The sequence below is a fragment of the Schistocerca gregaria genome, chromosome 5 (genome assembly GCF_023897955.1).
Source record: "Schistocerca gregaria isolate iqSchGreg1 chromosome 5, iqSchGreg1.2, whole genome shotgun sequence".
Taxonomy (NCBI): Eukaryota; Metazoa; Arthropoda; class Insecta; order Orthoptera; family Acrididae; genus Schistocerca; species Schistocerca gregaria.
The window spans coordinates 374,126,376-374,149,250 of record NC_064924.1 but is presented as its reverse complement, the minus strand read 5'-3'; positions in this window follow the sequence as shown (position 1 = coordinate 374,149,250).

Below are 22,875 nucleotides of genomic sequence, written 5' to 3'. Positions count from 1 at the left end.
CTTTCAACAATCCTTACAAAAGAATGGCCCAGACTGACAATAGTCTATACCTTTCATGAATCACTTACCTCACAAAATATTCGTTACTCGAACTACTGCAATACAGAGAGCGCCAATACTGCCAGCTAAATAAAAGATTCTAACTACTGAAGGCACTAACTATGGATAGGCATAGTTAGCAAATGAAAGATTTTGGTAGAGAACAATGTATTTACCTTAACAGGGTACAAAAGTCATAAATATATATACACTCCTGGAAATTGAAATAAGAACACCGTGAATTCATTGTCCCAGGAAGGGGAAACTTTATTGACACATTCCTGGGGTCAGATACATCACATGATCACACTGACAGAACCACAGGCACATAGACACAGGAAACAGAGCATGCACAATGTCGGCACTAGTACAGTGTATATCCACCTTTCGCAGCAATGCAAGCTGCTATTCTCCCATGGAGACGATCGTAGAGATGCTGGATGTAGTCCTGTTGAACGGCTTGCCATGCCATTTCCACCTGGCGCCTCAGTTGGACCAGCGTTCGTGCTGGACGTGCAGACCGCGTGAGACGACGCTTCATCCAGGCACAAACATGCTCAATGGGGAACAGATCCGGAGATCTTGCTGGCCAGGGTAGTTCACTTACACCTTCTAGAGCACGTTGGGTGGCACGGGATACATGCGGACGTGCATGGTCCTGTTGGAACAGCAAGTTCCCTTGCCGGTCTAGGAATGGTAGAACGATGGGTTCGATGACGGTTTGGATGTACCGTGCACTATTCAGTGTCCCGTCGACGATCACCAGAGGTGTACGGCCAGTGTAGGACATCGCTCCCCACACCATGATGCCGGGTGTTGGACCTGTGTGCCTCGGTCGTATGCAGTCCTGATTGTGGCGCTCACCTGCACGGCGCCAAACACGCATACGACCATCATTGGCACCAAGGCAGAAGCGACTCTCATAGCTGAAGACGACACGTCTCCATTCGTCCCTCCATTCACGCCTGTCGCGACACCACTGGAGGCGGGCTGCACGATGTTGGGGCGTGAGCGGAAGACGGCCTAACGGTGTGCGGGACCGTAGCCCAGCTTCATGGAGACGGTTGCGAATGGTCCTCGCCGATACCCCAGGAGCAACAGTGTCCCTAATTTGCTGGGAAGTGGCGGTGCGGTCCCCTACGGCACTGCGTAGGATCCTACGGTCTTGGCGTGCATCCGTGCGTCGCTGCGGTCCGGTCCCAGGTCGACGGGCACGTGCACCTTCCGCCGACCACTGGCGACAACATCGATGTACTGTGGAGACCTCACGCCCCACGTGTTGAGCAATTCGGCGGTACGTCCACCCGGCCTCCCGCATGCCCACTATACGCCCTCGCTCAAAGTCCGTCAACTGCACATACGGTTCACGTCCACGCTGTCGCGGCATGCTACCAGTGTTAAAGACTGCGATGGAGCTCCGTATGCCACGGCAAACTGGCTGACACTGACGGCGGCGGTGCACAAATGCTGCGCAGCTAGCGCCATTCGACGGCCAAAACCGCGGTTCCTGGTGTGTCCGCTGTGCCGTGCGTGTGATCATTGCTTGTACAGCCCTCTCGCAGTGTCCGGAGCAAGTATGGTGGGTCTGACACACCGGTGTCAATGTGTTCTTTTTTCCATTTCCAGGAGTATATATATATATATATATCAATTCATGACATGCATCTTTACAAATTTCCTTTTTCTGAGGGACACACGTCCGGATCGTCCGCTTATAGTGACCTCTCAAAACTCTGGCATCTCTCTCTCCACATCTACCACTGCTGGGGGCTCACCTCCAGCTCCACAACGCTACGCGCTCTTCACATCCAACTGTCCAACACATCAAATGTCTTAGAGCACTATGGGACTTAACATCTATGGTCATCAGTCCCCTAGAACTTAGAACTACTTAAACCCTGCTAACCTAAGGACATCACACAACACCCAGTCATCAAGAGGCAGAGAAAATCCCTGACCCCGCCGGGAATCGAACCCGGGAACCCGAGTGCGGGAACGAGAACGCTACCGCACGACCACGAGCTGTGGTCCGCAACACTACACAAGTGAATATTCCAACATAGACTGCACACAGCATAGTCAGTGATTTTCATACAGAGCGCTACGTGACGTTACCAGCATAAAAACCTAAACAGCCTACTTACAAGATAATGTTTCAAGTTCGTTATTCTCGGCATTCTCTTGATAGAGAGGAATACTGAGTTCCCTGAAGATTTTCAAAATGGAATGTCCCATGTGTCTAGCCCCAAGTACCGTTCAAAAGGCCTGCTAATTCCTGTCGTGACGCCATAATATCGTCAAAAACCTTTTCACATGAATCACCTGAGTACAAATGGCAGCCTTTTATTCTCAGTGTACGCGATACTACGGCCTTCTCTATATGTGAGTATCGGTATCCCATGACTTCTGTTACCTCAGTGTATGCGTTTTACATTGATGTAGGAATCCTGCGAGGTGGCTGTTGACGACTTCGTCACTTTTGTCTTCGCCACAGTACGTCAAGCAGGCCGGAGTGGCCGAGCGGTTCTAGGCGCTACAATCTGGAACCGAGCGGCCGCTACGGTCGCAGGTTCGAATCTTGCCTTGGGCATGGATGTGTGTGATGTCGTTAAGTTAGGTTCAAATAGTCCTAAGTTCTAGGGGACTGATGAGCTCAGAAGTTAAGTCCCATAGTGCTCAGAGCGATTTGAACCATTTTTGAACAGTACGCCAATCTCCTGTGGCGGGGCGTTGTGTCGGCCTTGGAGGAGGCGGCGGGGTGAGGTCAGAGACCAGAGCGCTGAGCGCCGCCCTGGGTCGGTCGCATAGGGGCAGCCGCGCCGCGAAGGACGGCGGGCGTCGCGTCGCCGGCGTCTCGCGGGCACGGCCGCAGGGTTCCGCCCGCATCCTGGGCAGGTGTGCCAACCGCCACGAGGCGCGGAGCAGCGCGGCGCACACCTGACGCCTACGCCAACTGCCGGAATGTCAGCCGCCGCCGCCTCCTCCTCCTCCTCCGCCTCCACCTCGCTGCTCTCAGCCGGCGGTCTAACGTTCGCAGGCGGTCAGGCAGAGCACTCGTGTCGCTACGTTGGTTCCAGCATCATGTCGATCCCAAGAAACTCCGCGAATCAAACTTTAGAAACATGTCCATATACACTACTGGCCATTAAAATTGCTACACCACGAAGATGACGTGCTACAGACGCGAAATTTAACCGACAGGAAGAAGGTGGTGTGATATGCAAATGATTAGCTTTTCAGAGCATTCAAACAAGGCTAGCGCCGGTGGAGACACCTACAAAGTGCTGACACGAGGAAAGTTTCCAATCGATTTCTCATACACAAACAGCAGTTGACTGGCGTTGCCTGGTGAAACGTTGTTGAGATGCCCTGTGCAAGGCGAAGAAATGCCTACCATCATGTTTCCGTCTTTGATAAAGGTCGGATTTTAGCCTACTGCGATTGCGGTTTATCGTATCGCGACACTGTTGGTCGCATTGGTCGAGATCCAATGACTGTTAGAAGAATATGGAATCGGTGGGTTCAGGAGGGTAATGCGGAACGCCGTGCTGGATCCCAACGGCCTTGTATCACTATCAGTTGAGCTGACAGGCATCTTATCCGCGTAGCTGTAACGGATCGTGTAGCCATGATTCGATTCCTGAGTCAACAGATGGGAACGTTTGCAGGACTAAAAACATCTGCACGAACAATTTGACGACGTTTGCAGCAGCATCACAGACAGGAGCGCCTGCGATGGTGTACTCAACGACGAACCTAGGTGCACGAATGGCAATACGTCGTTTTTTCGGAAGAATCCAGGTTCTGTTTACAGCATCATGATGGTTGCACCCGTGTTTGGCGACATCGAGCTGAACACACATTGGAAGCGTGTATTCGTCATCGCCATACTGGCGTATCCCCCAGCGTGATGGTATAGGGTGCCATTGGTTACACGCCTCGGTCACCTCTTGTTCGAATTGACGGCACTATGAACAGTGGACGTTACATTTCAGATGTGTTACGACCCGTGGCTCTACACTTCTTTCGATCCCTGCGAAACACTACATTTCAGTAGATTAGGAACGACCGCATGTTGCAGGTCCTGTACGGGCCTTTCTGGGTACAGAAAATGTTCGACTGCTGCCTGGCCAACACATTCTCCAGATCTCTCACCAATGGGAAACGTCTGATCAATGGTGGCCGAGCAACTGGCTCGTCACAATACGGCAGTCACTACTCTTGATGAACTGTGGTATCGTGTTGAAGCTGCATGGGCAGCTGTACCTGTACACTCCATGAAAGCTCTGTTTGCCGCAATGCCCAGGCGTATCAAGGCCGTTATTACGGCCAGAGGCGGTTGTTCTGGGTACTGATTTCTCAGGATCTATGCACCCAAATTGCGTGAAAATGTAATCACATGTCAGTTCTAGTATACTGTATTTGTCCAATGAATACTCGTTTATCATCTGCATTTCTTATTGGTTTACCAATTTTAATGGCCAGTAGTGTACTTCAAAATGGTTCAAATGGCTCTGAGCACTATGGGACTTAACATCTGAGGTCATCATTCCCCTAGAACTTATAACTACTTAAACCTAACTAATCTAAGGTCATTACATACATCCATGCCGGAGGTAGGATTCGAACCTGCGACCGTAGCGGTCGCGCGGTTCCAGACTGAAGCGGCTAGAACCGCTCGGCCACTGCAGCCGGCCATATACTTCAAACTTATAGACATATTTCCAAAGTTAGAATTATGATGTCCGAGTTTTATTCAAAAACTTAAGACGAAACAAAGCCCCTAGAGTAGCCGACATTCCGTCAGAACCAGTGATATCCTTGGGAGAGCCAACTACGACAAAACCCGTCCTCTTGGTGTGCAACGTGTATGAGACAGACAGAATACCCTCAGACTTCAAGAAGAATCTAATAATTCTAAACCCAAAGAAATATGTTGCTGACAGGTGTGAAAATTACCGAACTATCAGTTTCATACGTCATCGTAAATACTGGTGTGAAGATGAGTTTGGAACATGAGAGGAAATACTGACCCTGCGGCTTGTCTGAGAAGATAGGATGAGGAAAGTCAAACCTACGTTTGCAGCATTTGTAGACAGAGAAAGATTTTGACAATGCAAACTGGAATACTCTCTTTGAAATTCTGAAGGTTGCAGGTGTAAAATACATGGAGCGAAAGGCTATTTACAACTTGTATAGATACCAGGCGCAGTTAAAAGAATCGAGGGAGCATGAATGGGAAGCAGTCTTTGAGAAGTGAGTGAGACAGGGTTGTAGCTTATCCCTTTTGTTATTCAGTTTGTTCATTGAGGAAACTGTAAGGAAAAATAAGAAAAATTTAGAGAAGGAATTAAACTCCATGGAGAAGAAATAAAAACCTTGAGATTTGTCGATAAGAATGTAATTCTGTCACAGATAGCAAAAGATTTGTGAGAGCAGTTGAACGGAATGGACAGTCTCTTGAAAGGAGAATATTAGATGAACATCAACAAAAGCAAGACAATGGTAATGGAATACATTCGAATTAAGTCGAGAGATGTTGACGAAATTAGATTACCAAACGTGACACATAAAGTAGTAAACGAATTTCGTTTTTCGGGCAGCAAAGTAACTGATGATGACCGAAGTAGTGACGATATAAAATCTAGTCTGGCAATTCCAAGAAAAGAGTTTCTGAAGAAGAAAAATTGTGAACATTGGATAGAGGCTTAAGTGTTAGGAACTTTGTTCTTCAAATGGCTCTAAGCACTATGGGGCTCAACATCTGAGGTCATCAGACCCATAGACTTCGAACTACTTAAAGCTAGTGAGACTTGAGTCTCTCCTGGCGTATACAACTTTAGATAACTTCCGGGAATTTAGCCAGGCAACACTTCCAGCGACCGCCGATATTTCGGCGGGAGAACACACCGCCATTTTCAAGGCAAACTGCAACGGACAGGTTCTAGGACTGAAGCAGGAAAGATAACACAAACACACACACTGAACACTAGAGCCACCATACATGACCAAAGTCAAAGCTATTGATAGTGAGACTATGAATTCGCAGGTGAGGTAGCACTGACGCTGTCCTGTTTTTTGACAAGGGAGAGAGGCGGATTCCAAACAGAGTTTAAACAGAAACCTCCGTCCCTGTTAACGAGGTTGCTCACTAATTTAATCAGTTGAGATTAAATTAGCGAGCAACCTCGTACATTTGCTGTGGAGCTTCAACTGTCCAGTTTAACATACTGACTTCTGTTAGTGATATATTCATCGAACCAACGACAAAGTTTTGGGGATGCTGCATATGGTCAACCTTGGTGATTCGTCTAGGATGTGGTTCAATGTCGAACGCATTTGGGAAATCTAGGGAGACTGAGTCTATCTGTAGTGATGTTACGTTTATTTAATTATTTAATTGCCGAATACGCATTCAGAATTTCAATCGTCCATGTTTTGTAATCAATATATAAAAGTAGCCGTTGGCAAGAAGCTTCAACAAAACGATTTTATATACTGTGTCTTGCTTCATCCAAGCTCGTTTCTCTTCAGTGGTTCAGAAACTAAATTTAAAATATTGTAGCAGGTTCTTTCACTATCAAGAGGCAGAAAAGCTGGTGCGAGGAAAACAGGGATGTCGACAGGGGTTAACTTCTTCAACTTGTGTTACCGTCAGCTAGCTCAGGCATTTGCCTCTCTTCAGCACATAGTACACGGGCATGTCTAATAATTTCCGAAAATTCACTGTAATTAAATCCTTCCCTCACCTAAAATATAACCACACTCTTCATCAAATCTAAAACGTCTTCCAGGCAAAAGATTCCTTAAGTCTTTCTCTAAATTAGCAGTTGACGAAGAAAGAAAACAAAACTTTCGTTAAAATTATTCTTTGTAACATTAACATCCCTGTCTGCTGATCTGAGATAATACTTCGGTGAACAGAAACAACTATCGCTAACTGGCTACCAGCGGTTAACTTTTATTCACATCGTGGCTCAACTTCACCACATCAGTCACTGAACAAAATCCATGAAACAGCAAACAAGAAAATATAGAACTTCGTCACTAGAAACAACAAATCTCCAGCTTCAATGACGAACGAAAGTCCCTAGGACAATACTTGAACTTTTCTATGAGGATCTATGCCCTTCGTCATAATTGCAGCTGGCGACCAGATACTCGGCATGATTTATAACACAATCAACGAGTTGTCCTGGAGATCCCGAAGAGACAAAAGAGGAATTAATCAAAAGGGAAATAGCAGTGTTTTTTTTTTTTTTTTTTTTTTTTTTTTAAGCTGACACTGGGCTTGGAGGAGTTCTCCTTTGCTGATTCAGTGCGAAAAGTTAAAATTATTAAAACTGAAGGTAAAGTTTTAAAACAGAAGCAGTTACCCTTGATGAACTTCACTATGGACCACATGACTTAATAGATTAATGAGAGCAAATTAAAAATCAGAGCGCACAAGTGACGGTGAAGAATGGAATACAAAATTTACGAAGATGTAAAAGTTGTAAAAGAGCCACTATTAAATAGGAAGCAGTGCATGTGAAACATGGCATACAACAGCTCAAGGTTGTAAAAAATAACTGAAATATTGGCATCCGAATTAATAAAAATTATTGATCATAAAAAATCTAAGGGACCCTTTTACAACAGGCAAAATTTTAACCATAAGGAATCACTTTAATTCAGTTAAAAAGTTCGTGAGCAATTTTTAAGGACATGAACTGCACAAGTAGGATGACATTAGAGTACACATACAAGCAGTTACTGAAAAAGTGGGAGATCGATGCAGGCTATGAAAACAAAAATGACAGACATCTTGCTGGTCAAATGAAAATGATACTGACTCTGAAAACTGTCCAGTAAACAAGAAGGGACATAGTTGTTAATGTTATATAAGAGAAGGCAGCTGTCTCCAGCGTGAGGTAAGGAAAAAACCGAACCCGAGGAACAGACGAAGGAGAATCTCAAAAAAATTAGAAACTCGTTTCTCTACCCGCATAGGCAAACTAAAACAAACAGTGGTGTTATTAATTTGACAGGTGTGATCAAACCAGTTCTGAGATTACTCCTGAAAAAACAAGCTCTGGGCAACTTAACTTGAATTATAGAAGCCGAGAGATCTGTTCGTAAGATCCACGTACATGAAGAGATTGCTGCTCAAGGGAACAGTTCCACTACAAGCAACAAGGAACAATATACCGACATCACACTATCGCAAAAAACTGGTAGTTCGGTTAGTGGTAATACAACTAACAAGTAGACTGCACCCATTCATCGTCACCGATTGCGTCCAAATTCATAGTATATGCACGGCATGGCCAGAAATGAAAGTAACAGATGTAGGAGCACCAAATGGCCGAGAGTTTAGAAAAAATAAAGCATTTACGACGCGGATCAGGACGTGCATGAGCCATTTATGTCAGCGTGGCTTCCAGGCAGCTGTTAGTGCAGTGAAAAGAATACAGAATGGTCATCCAAGTGTCGTGGGGTGGAGTCTCTACACAGAAGCGTTTTTTATTTTCAATTTTTATGTTACTTGTAGTGCAAATAAACCGAAATAACGTTCAAGGTATTTATTAATATTTTCATAAAAGACATGAAAAGGAAAGGCAAAGTAAAATTTCGAATTGCAAATAAATTTTCGAGAAGGGATTGTAGACCGTACGCGAGCACTTCGTATATAAAATTAGATACTTTTACTGTTTTACAATTGTTGACTTACACGTGCTGTGGTGATATTCATTTCAAAAACAAGAGAAGCAGTAATTATCTCGGTATCCTGCACAACTTACAAACGCCGTGGTTTTACAACTACATGGTTTTTTAAAGTTTCAATAACCTCAGACGTGGTTTGTTCCCTGTAATTGGACAGTTTGCGTACATACCATTCTTAACGGAGTCCGTTGCTCTTGAATTCTAGTAATCATATAAAAGTTATGCGCAATCCCAAGTTTGCCTTTCCTTTCCATGCTCTTTATAAGAAAATATTAATAATTACGAAGTGTTGAATATTATTTCGTTTTATATGCAGCATAAGCAACGTAAAAAATGAAAATAAAAAAAATGTTGCTACTTAGGGACTCGAACCTATGTCCCTCGAATTACGTTCTGTAATCTCCTACTACAACAAGATCTGCCTGTACGCTAAACTAAAAAAGACAGATCATTCTATGCCCGACCCGTGTCAAAGTGCTATTTTTTCCTAAGTGGTTGATCATCTGACTCTTCCACTTCTGTCACTTTCGTAACTGTCTAGGTACTACATACACCACAAATTTGGACGAAGTGGGCGCGGGTCCCTTGTAAGTCTATTAAACATGATACCCAACTCTATACCGTTTCCACCAACACACACACACTTGAAGCCATGTTCTGATGTGTCATGGACGGTACTTAGAGAAAAACCATAATTTCCCCCATTTCTTGCTGTATTCGCCAGTGGTACATAGGATGGACGACTGTGTGCGAGCGCCTGAATGAACTAGAATTCTTTGATTTGACGTCCATCTCTAATTCCCCACATATTGATATATGCGCTCCGAAATAGAATAGGATTCTTCCACTCGACACACACCAAATGTTTAAAGTCTGAAACTGGAATTGGGAAGCGTCGCCATTACATCACCGCACTTACTTAACGAACCCGTGATGAAACAGGGTGCTCTTCTTGGAACCAACTCTAATTTTCTTAATGATCTGTCTGAAAAGGGTCCCAGACCAAGGACAATATCCAAAAACAGGTCTAAGGGCTACGTAAGCCAACTGGATTACATTTTATTAGGATTCTTCCAATGAATCTCAGTTTGGAGTCTGCCTTTCGTATAACACGTTTTATGGGAACATTCCACTTCAAAATCCTGCGGCCAGAAATACTTAGATATTTTACGGTAGTGTCTATTTCTTGTGACTGGTCACAAGTTGTGTAACAAAAAAATAGGATTTTCGTCTCTTTGTGCACAATACTTATCATTTATGTTTTACCGTTACACCAAACTTCCGTCTTCTGAAAGTCTTCCTGCATTTCACCACAATTTTTTACCGTCGGATACTTGCCTATATACACCACCATATGCATACAGCCTCACGGTGATTCAGACACTTCGAAACTGGTTATTTGTGTAAGTTCGTAGGTTACCACGGCCTGTGTTATTTTGGATAAAATAATTTAGGGTATTGGGCCGCGCCCTTGTATCTTTTAAACCAGCCAGACTGCCGACTTTGCGACCGACTTGCTGCGGTCAGTGCATTTCACAATGACCCGCCCTGAAGAGGACCGCAGCACGTCGATCGAAACGTCGACAGTGTAGTTGTATTAGTAATTAGAAGGGCGCGACCCAATACCCAAATAATTAAATCAAAGTGGTTATTCATTGTTGTAGAAATGGTTCTTGGGCATGACGTCGATTGTTGTTGAGAACTCCCAACAACATTCCATCGGCGCGACTGATCGACAGCTGCGGGTGCTCCGAACACACTGCTGAGATATGACTGAAATCTGCTGTTTATGCCATCCTAAATGGGAAACGCGAGGGCTGAAGACGCCAAATTCGATGACCAGTAGCAAAGCTTTCATGGGCTGCGGCAGGAAGGGCAGCTTCGCCACCTGTCGGCACACGTACGAAGGGTGTTGGTCCTACAGTGCGCTACCATCGACCACCCCAGCGCTGTCTGTCGGGACCATCCTTGCTATTGTCGTCAATATATTTAAGTCACCACCAAATCTTCAGTCGTTAGGCGATAAGTAGTTTTCCCATAAAACCGGCTGCTGTCTTATGAGGGAGTTAGTGTTGTTACATGGAACTGTCACTTCAAGTTGAAGGAACGCTGCAACTTGATGCAGCTAAGAGAGTCTGGCAACAAAAGCGGGATAGAGAGTAAAAAGTTTGATTTACAACAGATGATAACTAGATTTTGCTACTTGTAGCTGGGCAGACATGTCAACTAAGGACGCGGCATCTAAGGATGATTACCAGTTAACAAGAGTAACAATATTGCTCTCGTTTGTGCCAGACCCTTGAAAGCCACGAGCACGTAAGAAACTGAATAGGTTTGTGAAGCAAGGAATTGAGATGTAAGATTATTACATAATAACTTCACGCCATTACTTTTGTGCCAAGATACTCTCTTACACTGGAAAATTACATCAGCAACATAAAAAGAAGAAAAAAGAATCACAAAAGAATGTGGTCTTAAACACTTCCCTAAAATTCTATTTATGCCCCCCCCCCCCCCCGTCTCTAGCAATACACTTTTGCAATCGCTGGTGTAAGAATTTATGAACATACTGAAGAAATTCCTTCCACGTTATTGCAAACCCTGTAATAGTGCAAAATTTTAAATTCTCTCGCGTCGTCCGAACTTGTGCGTAGACTTGAATTTACTCCAGAGATAATAGTCCAGTGCGGTCAAATCAGGCGAACGTAGAGACCAAGTAATAAAGTCTTCCCGTCCTGTTCAGCGACCACGAAGGAGCTGGGTGAACGGTTTCCGAGCGACCAGCAAGTAGCAATTTGGGGACCCATTGTGCTGATACCAAATACATCTACGTATTTCAAATAGTACTTCGACAGGAAATCATGTGTATCTTTCACCAGTTCACGTTTCTGCAATTATCCCGCACCAAACCTCCTTACGTAGTTGTCACAGATGTTTAAGCTTTTTCAGTCACTGCGGGTTCACAGTGGCCCGACAATGCATAGTTATTACTTTCAGCTTTCCTTGATTTGCAAAGGAAGCTTCATCTGCAAAGACAACACCTTAGCGAAAAATCCTAGTTCCCTGATGTCGCACCAGAACCGAGTGCATGGGTCTTCGGCAATCGCGCTGGTTAATCTGCTGGCGAAGATACACATGACACACATGGATTCTATTTACACGCAAAATGCGAACGACGCCGGTGGCACTTAGTTGCCCTGGAGCTAACATGTGGAGTATTAGCAACATCTGCCGGATCGTCTATTTCGTTCGCCCTGCTTGTTGTACGGTTACTCCACACAGTGGCGGTTTAAAAAATTTTGCGGCCCTAGGCACACTATATTATTTGCGCCCCCCGCCCCCCCTTAAATATGTTTTAAATAGTAACTATTACCTGATCACTTCACAATTGCCGTTTTGGGTGGGAGCGCTGTGAGTTGTTTCCGTTCTCTGCTATTCCTCGTTCTGAAGCGGTCTTGTAGCGCTCAATCAAAATTTTATATGGTTCTTGAACTGTACTTGGTGTAGGGTAGTAGATAAAACAAACTTACAACTGCATTGTGTTAACACATCCTTCAGTCGAAAGACGACAGAAACGAGCACTATGAAAATAACTTTTCTTTTATGCCCTAAAAATTCAGCAGAGCGTATAGGAGACAACGGATTTTTGTTATACATTCACTTTTAATATGTTCTTTTACACGAAACCGTTGTAAATGAAAATGAAAAAGTTGTGTTACGATCTAAAAATTCAATCGAATGTGTCATACATTAGAAAGTAATACGTACTTTTACAGAGACACGTTTATAATTAAAATTAAACTGTCGTCTTGCGATTATTAACTTGAATGTGTAGCAGATAAAAAAAGCACCTGCGGTATCAGTACGTGAATCTATAGGAAAGCGTAAGAAATGAAAATGAAATAGAGATTTCGGTGCACGAACTAATAACTAAATACAGACGAACAAACACAGATCTGAATTTGCTATTACATAATTTTACAGATTAGTGGGAAAAATCAAATTTGTTTTATAATCTAGGTGTTAACGTGTAAAGCATTAGGGTTTGTGTAGTTAGATGCTGCATAATAAGGGTACACAATACCTTTAATCCACGTACTGAACAGTTTTGTACTGCAGCTGCTGCTCTCACCATAGCTCTTTCTAACGGTATTAGCAAAGCTTTTACGTATTTATCGACAGAAATGAAGTATATGATTTATTAACACTTTTTCATCTGATCGTAATCTCCGGTAACTTATATCTCCGCTATAACTATACACTTTAGCAGACGCCAAGAATATACATCAAGTGTAATATACTGCAGTATCAGTACGACTTGGCTGTACAGCGCCGAGCAGCCTGGGTCATTTGGGTATTGTTTAGTATCGTCGGGCGCCTTCGGTTAGGTCTGTACGTAAACGAGCTTTAGTTCCGTGTTCTGCAGTTGTAAAATAAACAGGTAATACGTAGTTTAAAAATCCAATGGATGTGTTGTAAGTTATAATAAAAATCACATTATACTCTTAAATTTTTAAAACTAATATGAATAAATGAATAAACTCACCAGTCAGCAAAGATTGCGTCTGGTTTTGGCGGCAGAAAACTCGTTGATCATATCTTTTCAAACGGTTCTCAGTTAAGAGGTCGGATTCGATGTGAAGGATGGACAAGGCGTTCAACCTCTCCTCAGAAAACGTAGAAAGTAGGTACGATTTCAGTCCTTTAAGACCCGAAAACGAGCGTTCTGCTGAACAATTTGTAAGTGCCACACACATAAATATTCTAAGAGCAATGTCAGCATTCGGAAACACGGACTGTAACCTCTCTTTTCGTAAAAATTTACTCATTTCGACTGGCATATCGCTAATCTCAGAAGACTTCACTAGGAAAGGAAGGCTCTAAATCTCTGTCACATTACCATTGGAGTTTGCTGCACGTTCAGCAATATCGTCAGGTGAACTGTTCTTAAGGCTACTGAAAACTGTGAGAGAGTCCAGCGGTGTTCTATAGCTTTCCTCCCTCCTCACTAATTCGGCATCCAAGTTGTCGAGTACTGGGAGAAATGTTTCGACTCTAAATTTTTCCCTTCCAGTCACAAAAAATTCTTCAGAGTCCGCTTCTTCGTCATCATGAAGTTTGTGTTTTCGTGATCTTTTATAGGTGCACTCATAGTCTATATCAGTCACAATCTCCACGGATTTATTTTGATAGTAGTCGAACATGCCACTAATAGATGCAATAAACCCTACAAGTGGTTTATATAATTCATGCACTATTTTAGTATCAATATTTACAATTCGCAATTTCAGATTTATATTATCAAATCTCTAAAGTATGTCTATCCAAACTGTCATCAGAAATACTGTTTATAGTCCGTTGAGTTGATTCAATAAAGCTGAAGCATCATTTCGCACAAGTGGATTTTCAAACGTATTATTGGCAATTTGAGTGAGGGCATTGATGACGCCTCCCAGTTTTCATATAGTTTTGCAAACGCTTCCTCTCTTGCTGACCAACATGTTTCTGATAAACGTTTCATGAAAGAAAGAATTTTATCCCAGCGCTGTGTAGAAGCACAGAAAAAATTGCGAGGGTTATTCGGAAAGTGAGGAACGATCGGTCGCGAAATGGAAACCACTGTGAAAATCCGACGAGGCTTTTCACAGACGTTTTGGGCAGTGTCTCTAATTGCCCGTCGATCGCATCAAGACGCTCTTTTCAGTTGTGAGCGCACAGTGAGCGAGTAAAGGTGCCTAGGACAACGATGTCTCCCGCCAAGTAGGAGGGCCGGCTGAGTGGCTTTGTCTTAATGTACGCAGCCCACCTAACACAACTGTCACGCACAAATACTAGAAATATTTTTCCAATCTGCATTACCGTTAGTAGCAACCGCGGCCTTCCCTACGAACAATTTTCATGGTGCACAAAAAACAGCACTGGTGCTACGGGAGAATACTAGAAAATCACTCAAAGTTGACTCACCATTTTAAAGTTTACGGTAAAATACATTTTCTTTAAAATATCAGGTTTTATCGCTTACTGATCTTCTTGAATTACAAAAATCACCGTTATTATTTTGATTAACGACACTCTGTAAGAGAATGTCGATTGTTGATTCATTAACACACCGTTCTGTAGGATCATCACTAACGAGGTTATTTGTTTTTGTAATGTCTGACTCGACACTTATTTTTTTGTGAAAGTCGAAATCAGGAACAATTTGCTTATCTTCATTTTTAACTTTTGTTTTATCTGTATTTACTTCTTTTACAACAGCTGCAGTACCAGAAATATCATATGTACAATTTGAACTCGAAGTCGAACCTGCAACATTTTCGGAGAAAAATTTATGTACTCTGCCACGCGTTTTTAGAGCATTGGCTTCTCATTCTCGCCTTTACTTCGATAATTTCCGAAATGCCACGTCACTTAATTTTGCGCGTTTTCTCTTTTCACTGTTATTCATGTTAAGGCACTTATAAAACTGTCAACCAACAGTGAAAACAAAAGAAAAAAATTGTAAAAGGAAAGAAAGAAAGACTGTATCCAGTTCCAATTGTACAACACCGCAAATGAGCACAAAGCCTTTTACTTTAAACACGGCACACGAGCACAAAGATTGTTCCTTTAAACGCGGAGAGATGAACTGACCAGCTAGGATTACTCGACGTAACTGTGCTATGAAAGAACGACAATGCAGAGTAATTTAATTTCACTGTCGCCTGTTTTTCTGTTGTCAGTGAACAGTAGAAGCACACCTGAAGGCTGGAATTCGTCTCGTAACAAAAAGAGACAATTCCTTTTTTGGCATCTGTTCCCCGCATCGCCGGAATTTTAGCTGGGACGCAGATGTGTTCTGAATATTCTTAAAACTGTCTTTCTAATTTAAAAAGCAAACAATTTTTCCAATTTCTTGCAGTGAGGTGTACTGGATCGACTCTTATCCCACTTATTATTATTATAACATTTTAGCGGTTTCTGTGGGCAGAGAAGATAGACTACAAAGTTTAAGTTGTCTTGTCGGCAGTTGATGTGGGGTGTTGTCATTTGTGTGAATACTGTTGTTATGTCTACACGCAAATGCACCTTTCGTTCCAACATAAAATAAAAATAACCTTTCCTCGAAGAAAAAAAGCTTAGTTAAGAAGTTTAATATAAAATTTGCAATGCCACATACTATCTGATTGCACAGAGTGGGAACTTGTGATACCGCGCAGGGTGCAGCACAATAAATGAGACAAACGAAAGTTGGTTTCTTTTTCTTTTTTCGCCAAAAAAGTAACTAAGTAAATAAATAAACAAAATTTTTAAACTGTTGTGAAGTGTTTTCACAGATTATTAGATATTCTGCTTATCTTCTTTTCAGATAAACATGTGTTTAAAAATGTAAAACATTCACAGTATCAACATGTTTTGTTAAACGGGTATCATTAAATCAAAGGTCAGGTACTGAAGACCACAGCGGGTTCTCATTACTTACAGAAACGGTGGGTTCACTTAATACTTCCCCGTAATTTCTACAAGAAATTTAATTAGAGTCGGGTTTTACATACTGAGCCCAACACATGCTACAATACTTAAGAAAGTGCTGATTACTTTATCACAGCTTTTAAGGGGTCCCGATATCTTCACAGGGAAAATATGCTAGGGTTACGTAGGAGCCAACAACATTCTCGAACAATAACGTTTCAGACACTGTATTGTAGATTTCCGTCCTGACAGCTTACTTCAACATATTTTGAACAATCATGAAGATGATACCAGACAGGATACCAATGTTAAATTTCCATTCAGTCACCAAGCAGACTATGTATGCCCGCCCGGTTAGCTGTGAGGTCTAACGCAATGCCCCACTGGGGGCCGAACCCCCAATAACCGTGAGATCAATGTAGGGCGGCGGTGGAGTGAGTGGACTGCTGTAGCCTGTTGTGGGGTTGTGAACAACTGAGGCTACGTCGGGGACGAAGCCTCTCCGTCGTTTCTAGGTCCGCAGTTCACTACAATACAAAGAATGTATATTTCCAAGTTTTGTATTGTCGAATTTCGTTCTTAAAGCTTTTTTAAACCAGCAAGTTGTTTAACAATATTAAAAATTTTTGTCGTTTGTCAGCTTAAAACGTAAAAGATTAAATTGAATGCAGAGCAAAAAATGCCGCCCCTAGCCCCATGCCTCGTGGGCCTATATGTAAATCGGCCACTGACTTCTTAACCTCCACTGCTCGTCCAGTAACAATATTCAGCACGTTCTCTGAACTGTCATTGTTATAGGTCTCTCTCGGGATACCTTTGTGAGTAAAACTAAGTTATTCTCTTCAGCATTCTCCGTAAAGAAGTAGCACATCTTGTTTCTCTTGACTCCTGAAAGATATTTATTTGTTCGAACTAACCAGCACTCGACGCACGTGAGTGACACAGACAGAATGAAAGCTAATTTCCTCCCCACCCCTTTTACACTGGTATCGCGACGGCTCCACACTCTGAATCCTCCTTTTCCGACTTGACGTACTTTATTGGCTCTGAGCACTATGGGACTCAACTGCTGTGGTCATCACTCCCCTAGAACTTAGAACTAATTAAACCTAACTAACCTAAGGACATCACACACATCCATGCCCGAGGCAGGATTCGAACCTGCGACCGCAGCAGTCTCACTGTCCCGGACTGCGCGCCTAGAACCGCGAGACCACCGCGGCCGGCACGTATTTTATTACTTGGGTGCGAAATCACGAACTTCCTCATAAGACAGCAATCGGTCTCACGTTCAAAGGAGATGAATCCTAAATTCTAAATATTGTAAATTTCTCCTAACCCCAAACATAGGAATTGCAGAGCCAACCAGTTGCAAATAAACGTTCGGTACAATTGACCTAGGTTTCGACAGATTCTAAGGGTGTCTTCTCCAGAATGGAATTTTGAGAAACCGTAAAATTGCATGGTGACAAAGGAATGGTCAGAATTAGAGCAGTTATGCTCAAGTTAAAAAACAAAATAAAATATGTACCAGCCTTGTCATGTAATTTCTTCTAAATTAGTAATTAGATCTGGAATAATGAAACGCCGTTGAATTCGTCTGTCTTAGAACTAGGACACTAGCAGCAGAAATTCATATCGACTTATCTGAAAAACTGTAGTTGATACCGATATCTCTGTAGTTAATATGCTATGAAAAGGACCCGTAGGTCGTTTAGTGACGATCATCTCATAGCTGATGTAGATGAAAAGAGAATTACAGTATCATTAATAGTCACGGAAATATATGAGGTGAACAGCTTGGTTGAATGACCCTGTATGCTTTTTCCTGCATCATTGGAAAGGTCCTCCCAACAGGTATTCAACGATACAAGATGTATTACATTTCATTAAATAATAAGAAGATAACTGGGCCGCAAACCGATTCCCTGTCGTCAGGACAAAAGTTCCCATAAACGTCTGGTTATGTTACTCATTGTGTATGGTATTGTACGATGGTTCATATTATCACACACAAACATGGTAATAGATACAAATTACATTTAAAAAAACGTGCAGCATGTATTGTCACTGTTTACGATTCGTCGTCTGTTTCGTAAACAGTGAAACAGTGTGTTTTTGCGAGTACAGTCCCACAGAGTTATGATAACGTTGAAACTACCAAAACTGAACATGACAAACTGTACCAAAATATCAGTTGTGATGAAGATGACAGACAGCTATGTGAGCAATAGTACGAATAATTGTTTTAATAAAACAAAGGAAATCCAATTAGGATTGTGAAATGTCACTGAACATGTGTGCACGAATAAAAAAGAAAATCGTGTTTACGCAAGGCAGAATCCTTTTCCACAACACAATTGAGGTAATTTCATTTTAGTTTAAGTATTCATCCAGTATACACTGATGTGCTGCATGCCCTCAGGAAAAATTACGGCTGTAGTTATCCCTCCCTTTCAGCAAGGCGATGTATTTAAGGGCAATATTATGGAAATGGAAGAGGATGTAGATGAAGATGAAATGGGAGATATAATACTGCGTGAAGAGTTTGACAGAGCACTGAAAGACCTGAGTCGAAACAAGGCCCCCGGAGTAGAAAACATTCCATTAGAACTAGTGACGGCCTTGGGAGAGCCAGTCCTGACAAAACTCTTCCATCTGGTGAGCAAGATGTATGAGGCCGGCGAAATACCCTCAGACTTCAAGAAGAATATAATAATTCTAATCCCAAAGAAAGCACGTGTTGACAGATGTGAAAATTACCGAGCTTTCAGTTTAATAATTCACAGCTGCAAAATACTAACGCGATTTCTTTTCAGACGAATGGAAAAACTGGTAGAAGATCAGTTTAGATTCCGTAGAAATATTGGAACACGTGAGGCAATACTGACCTTACGACTTATCTTAGAAGAAAGATTCAGGAAAGGCAAACCTACGTTTCTATTATATGTAGACTTAGAGAAATCTTTTGACAATATTGACTGGAATACTCTCTTTCAAATTCTAAAGGTGGCAAGGGTAAAATACAGGAATCGAAAGGCTATTTACAATTTGTGTAGAAACCAGATGGAAGTTATAAGAGTCGAGGGACATGGAAGGGAAGCAGTGGTTGGGAAGGGAGTGAGACAGGGCTGTAGCCTCTCCCCGATGTTATTCAATCTGTATATTGAGGAAGCAGTAAAGGAAACAAAAGAAAAATTCAGAGTAGGAATTAAAATCCATGGTGAAGAAATTAAAGCTTTTAGGTTCACCGACGATATTGTAATTCTGTCAGAGACAGCAAAGGACTTGGAAGAGCAGTTGAACGGCATGGACAGTCTCTTGAAAGGAGGATATAAGATGAACATCAACAAAAGCAAAACGAGGATAATGGAATGTAGTCGTATGAAGTCTGTTGATGCTGAGGGAATTGGATTAGGAAATGAGACACTTAAAGTAGTAAAGGAGTTTTGCTATTTGGGGAGCAAAATAACTTATGATGGTCGAAGTAGAGAGGATATAAAATGTAGACTGGCAATGGCAAGGAAAGCGTTTCTGAAGAAGAGAAATTTGTTATCATCGAGTATAGATTTAAGTGTCAGGAAGTTGTCTCTGTTAGTATTTGTATGGAGTGCAGCCATGTATGGAAGGGAAACATGGACGATAAATAGTTTGGACAAGAAGAGAATAGAAGCTTCCGAAATGTGGTGCTACAGAAGAATGCTGAAGATTAGATGGGTAGATCACATAACTAATGACGAGGTATTGAATACAATTGGAGAGAAGAGGAGTTTGTGGCGCAACTTGACAAGAAGAAGGGACCGTTTGGTAGGACACGTTCTAAGGCATCAGGGGATCACAAATTTAGCATTGGAGGGCAGCGTGGAGGGTAAAAATCGTAGAGGGAGTCGAAGAGATGAATACACTAAGCAGATTCAGAAGGATGTAGGTTGCAGTAGGAATTGGTAGATGAAGAAGCTTGCACAGGATAGAGTAGCATGGCGAGCTGAATCAAACCAGTCTCAGGTCTGAAGACCACAGCAACAACAACAACAACAACAACAACAACACTGATGTGACAATAGTCATAGGATAGTGATGTGTACGTATACATACGGAGGTAGTATTGCATACACCATCTATAACAGGGCAGTGAATTGGTGTTTTTTTTCCATTTATAATCAGGTGATTCATGCTAAAAGGTTTACCTTGTGATTATGGCCGGACGACTGGACTTAAAAAGGTGAACATGGAACGGTAATTGGAGCTAGACACATGGAACATTAAATTTTGGAAATCGTTAGGGAATTCCATATGCAAAGGTCAAGAGTGTGCCGAGAGCACCAAATTTCAGGCATCACCTCTTGGCAGGAACAACGCAGTGAAGCAGCACTGCTTGAAATAACCGCATATATCAATGTGGCAAATAAATGTGGGAAATACGACGAACGTATCCGTTAGGACAGTGCGGTGAAATTTAGCGGCATTGGGCTATGACAGCAGACGACCGACAAGAGTACCTCTGCTAACATCATGACATCGGCCTCATGACCATATCGGTTGAACCCTAGACACCTGTAAAACCGTGGCCTGGTCAGACGAGGCCCGATTTCAGTTGGTAAGAGCAGATGGCAGGGTTCGAGTATGGCACAGAACCCACGAACCCATGGACCCAAGTTGTCAACAAGGTAGTGTGCAAGCTTATGGTGGTTCCATAATGGTGTGAGCTGTTTACATTGAATGGACTGGGTCCTCTGGTTCAACTGAACTGATCATTGACTTGATATGGTTATGTTCAGCTACTTGGAGACCACTAGCAGCCACTCATAGACATCACGTTATGGATGCCAATTCGCCATGTCACTGGCCACAACTATTCGCCACTGGTTTGAAGAAAATTCTGGACAGTTCGAGCGAATGATTTGACCACCCACATCGTCTGAGATTTATTCCATTGAACATTTATGGGACATAATCGAGATGTCAGTTCGTGCACAAAAACCTCCATCAGCGACACTTTCGCAATTACCGACGGCTATAGAGGCAGCATGGTTCAATATTTCTGCAGGGAACGTCTAACGACTTGTTGAGTCTATGCCATATCGGGTCGCTGCACTACGCCGGGCAAAAGAAAGTCCGACATGATATTAGGAGGTATCCCATGACTTTTGTCAGTTCAGTGTGAGATCTCCAACTGAGGGACTGGGACGAATTTCTCTATCATTTAGTACATATAACACTTATAAGCGAAATGAATGAGGTAATGACGTTATCGTTCAATAACAGTATGTTGCTGGTCTTTACTTTTTCGTACGCCACGTTCAAGTAAGATGTTGAGGTGTAACGGTTACATCCGATCGATGTCATGGACGTTACAACTTCTGTAACACGGTGCTTACACCCAAACCTCCAGATATCAGACACACAGATCGCTACCAAACGTTGCATGTCGATACAGTCTCAACCAAAACTCCTATTTAGTTTGTAGTATGTGCTGTCGTGCAGACACAGTCCCCTAATGTGGAAAGCGGAAGATCCTTGGAAACCAGGACAACGTTGATGCACATAGGCCTTACTGCGAAGGGATGGGTAGCGTTCTGTAGTCGTGGTGAAGACAAGCTATCTAAGGGGTAAGGCCCTCAAATAAAATCTTGGCAGGTGTCCAGGCCATGAGGTGGCAGCCCCACCAGGACACTCGGGGGCTGTGGGCTGATAACTCGCACCACCAAAAAAACACATATCGCAGAAACTAAAAGGAGAAGCAGCCGGATGGATCTTAAGGATATGACCTTTGACCTGAAAAGGAAAACCCGTATCGGTTTTTGGAATGTAAGGACGTTGAGAGAGGTAGGGAGGCTAAGACAGGTTGAAAAAGAGTTGGAGAACTATCGGCTAGATATATTGGGACTAAGTGAAGTAAGGTGGCCAGAATCTGGGGAATTCCAAACACAAAATGGTGGAGTGTTGCTGTATGCGGGTCAGACAGGTGAGGACGCGATGCATAGGAATGGTGTAAGGCTCTTACTATCTAAAAGCAGCAAGAAGAGCTTACTGGAGTGGAAACCAGTCTCAGAAAGGATAATAACCGCACGATTTAAAACAAATCTGAGATGTGTAACTGTAATTCAGTGTTATGCACCTACTGAAATAGCTAAAGGAGAATTAAAAGATGCATTTTATACAGAGTTTAACGGAGTCCTTAGACAAACAAATTCTAGGGACATGAAAATTTTAATGGGTGACCTGAACGCATAAGTTGGTTCAGAAAATGAAGGGATTGAACATATCATGGGCGTGCATGGAATGGGGATCAGGAATGTAAATGGTGAAATGTAGATAGATACATGCGCTGAACATGAACTAGTCATTGGAGGCACATTGTTTCCACATCGTAACTGCCATAAGATAACGTGGGTTTCTCCAGACCACGTTACCGAAAATCAAATAGACCACATAGTCATAAGCCGCAAGTTCCGACACTCTCTGTTAGATGTCAGAAATAGAAGAGGGGCAGACGTTGGAAGTGACCACCCCCTAGTTTTGGCCGAATTCAGACTGAAGATAGTGGCAAATAAAACCAAGCTCAATCACAGGTGCAAGAAAATAGATGTGACAAGATTAAAAGACCAACAGATCAAAGAAACATTTGCTCTTGAACTACTCTCTGAAGAAAACTTTATGGAGAGGGAATTGAAACAT